The sequence below is a fragment of the Musca autumnalis genome, unplaced genomic scaffold (genome assembly GCF_047663935.1).
Source record: "Musca autumnalis isolate F117 unplaced genomic scaffold, ASM4766393v1 scaffold_4, whole genome shotgun sequence".
NCBI classification, from domain to species: Eukaryota; Metazoa; Arthropoda; class Insecta; order Diptera; family Muscidae; genus Musca; species Musca autumnalis.
In genome coordinates this window covers 21,456,576-21,460,177 of record NW_027411977.1, presented here as the reverse complement: position 1 = coordinate 21,460,177, position 3,602 = coordinate 21,456,576, and positions in this window count along the sequence as shown.

The following is a 3,602-nucleotide window of genomic DNA, read 5'->3' as shown; positions in this document are numbered from 1 at the left end:
ATGCATGTCACACAGTGGTGATTGTGTGGGTTCGTATCGTCGGCTTTCCTTTTTCAAAAAGCATCTTGGTCAGTAAGCTCGTCTCTAACGAGAAATTAATTAAAAAAAGACAATGTTGAATGTCTACCACCTAGCCAAAGCGAGGTTACGACAGCCATTAATCGGCTGAAAAACAATAAGGCAGCAGGAGCTGATAGACTTCCCGCCAAATTGTTCAAGACCGGTGGCGAAATGCTGGTAAGGAGTATGCATCAGCTAATTTGCGAAATTTGGCAGGAAGAAAGCATACCCAATGATTGGAACCTCAGGCTACTATGTCCCGTACATAAGAAAGGAGACAAAACGGTTTGTGCAAATTACCGAGGTATAATTCTTCTTCCCATCGCATATAATGTGTTGTCGAGCATACTGTGTGAACGGTTAAAACCCATGGTCAATGAAATAATCGGGTTATACCAATGCGGTTTTAGACCTGGTAAGTCGACAATTGACTAAATCTTCACACTGCGCCAAATATTGGAGAAGACCCACGAAAGACAGATCGACACATACCACCTATTCGTCGACTATAAGGCCGCGTTCGACAGCCCAATTAGAGCAAAGGTGTTTTAAGCCATGTGTGAGTTTGGCATCCTGCAAAACTAATTCGACTATGCAGGATGACATTGGCTGACACAAGATCGGCGGTTAAAATAGGAAAGAACCTCTCCGAGCCTTTCAACACAAAACGAGGTTTCAGACAAGGTGACAGTCTATCGTGTAACCTATTTAATATCCTACTGGAAAAGGTCATACGAGATGCGAATATATATGTATACGGCCAGAGACAAAAACAGCACGATATACAACAAAGATGTAATGTTGCTTGCATACGCAGATGACATAGACATACTAGGTAGATCAGCGCGAGCCGTAACAGCCAGCTTTGCAAAAATTGAAAAAAGAGTCTGCCAAAATGGGTCTGGCTGTCAACGGCGATAAGACGAAGTTTATGCTATCAACACGCAAGTCGTCCAGTAGACTCGGACCAACTGTGGATGTTGATAATTATAAATTTGAGATAGTAAATGACTTTATCTACCTCGGCACCGCCTTGAAATAAAGAGAAGAATAATATTGGCCAATAGATGCTACTTTGGTCTAAATAAATAGTTTAAAAGCAAAACCACCTCTCGTCAAACAAAACTTACACTTTACCGGACACTGATACTACACGTTCTTATGTATGTACCAAGTTGAAGAAGATATCACAAAACATGGCGTCCAAAATTGGAGAAGTAAGGCAAAAGATCGGTGCGTTTGGCAATCTGTTCTTAGTTCGGCTTATGGAACAAGACGTTCTGTTTAGTATAAAAGCCATTTAAGTAAGTAAGTAAGTAAGGGTTTTTAAATCCAAGTCCTTGAAAAAAATTTAAAAACTCAATTTCTTTGAAAAACAAGTAAAAAAGTATCTGTCGGCTTTGCCGACAGAGATATACCCTCAACATGTATATACTGAAACAATTTTTCCCAAAAAACGTATCTATTTAGGGGTCTTTAAAAATTTTAAAAAATTAGAGATCAAAAGTTTTGTGGAGGAGATACTAAAAGGAATGGATCTACATTGACCATTATGGAAGCGGATCATCAGCCACTACAAATGGTGCCATAGGGGGTTTTTAACCCTTCCGGATGTTTGCTCAAGAAGTATGGACTTGCCCCTGAAAAAAACGTTTACCATCGTAATTGAGGCAGCGAATGCAAGTTGCTTCAACAAAAATCAAAGGGATTCGATAGCAGGTCTTAATGTGAACTTATCCGAAATTTTGTGTGGGATGTACCGGATGGATTGAACAAATATAATCCATATTTGAACCTGATCTATAGCTAGTAGATATATTAGGATGTGTAAAGTATGGACCAATTCGGCTACTCCCTTCAAGAGTTACCGTATGAACAAATTTTCCGAACATTTTTCAACTTTTGTGGGGGAGGTACCTGAAGGAGTGGACCGATATGGCTTATCTTCAAAGTCAGACTATGTTTGCACAAAATATTACTAAGGCCAAATTTGGGACCGAATCGGCAGATCCGTTCTAGAGTTATCTTGCGCTCCAACCACCTCACACGGTGTCATAGGGTTTTTTTTGCAACTTTCAGGCTATTTTCTCAGGAAGTATGGACTTGCCCCTAATGAAACTTGTACCGTTGTATGGAGGGCAGTGAATACAACTTGCTAAAACAAAAAGCAGAGCGATTCGAGAGATGGCTCTAAACTAAACTTTTCCGAAATTTTGTGTGGGAGGTACCCGAAAGAGTGAATCGATTGAGTCTATATTGAAACATTATCTAAGTCTGGTACACATTTTGCGATGGGCAAAGTGTGGACCAAATCAGTTACTCCCTTCAAGAGTTATCGTGCGCACAAATTTTCTGAACATTTTCGAACTTTTGTGGGGGAGGTACCGGAAGGAGTGGACCGATATAGCCCATCTTCGAATTTAAACTAAGTTTGAGCAAAATATTACGAAAGCCAAAATTTGAACCGAATCGGTTCATCCGTTCGAGAGTTATCGTGCGCTCCAGCCAGACAGACGGACGGACATTGCTCAATCGACTCAAATTGTCTGAAACACATTTCGTCCAAACATACTTGGGGTCTAAAACCATTATTTCGATGAGGCGCATTTTGCCCGTATGAAAGTGTATATACCCTCGTTAGCATAAATGCTGAGGGTATAAAAATTTAAAAACTCAATTTCTTTGAAAAAAAATATTTTTTTTTAAATTCACGACCTTGAAAAAATTTTAAAAATCCATTTCATTGAAAAAAATGGTTTTGCTTTTAAATCTACGCTCTAGGAATATATTTTAAATAAAATCAGTGCCCTTGAAAAAGTTTTTAAATAAATTCATGTTCTTCTTTTTTAATTTCACGTACTTTAATTCCATGTCCTTGAAAAAATATGAAAAAATATAGATCCTTCATAAGATATTTGAAAAATATTCTATAAAAACCCCACGTCTTTAAAAAAGTACTTTATAAAAAAGCACGTCCTTAAAAAATAATCTATAAAAAATCCCCGACCCTAAAAAAATATTCTATAAAAAATCCACGTCCTTTAACAAATATTTTATAAAGAATCCACGTAATTAAAAATATTCTATTAAAAATATATGTTTTTGTGGCTCCATGGAAAAATCCATATCCTGCAAAAAAATTTTCCATTTTGTTTACTTCACATCCTTGGAGTTTTTTTTAATCCCATTTCTGGAATATATTTTTTTTTTAATTTCAAGTTCCTGAAAAATATTGAAAAACTTTTTTCTATAAAAATCCAGGTCCTTGAAAACAATTTAAAAAATCAAATTCTTTTAAAAAAATATTTTTTTTAAATCCACAACCTTGAAAAAAAACATTTAAGATAAAATCAGCGTCCTTGAAAAAATATTTTAAATAAATTCAAGTTCATCAATTTTTTCCTTGAATTCCATGCATTTGTAAAAAATATTTAAAAAATATATATTTCCTTGAAAAAATATTTAAAAGATGCACGTCCTTGAAAAAATATTTAAAAAATGCACGTTCTTGAAAAAATATTCTGCAAAAAACCCACGTCCTT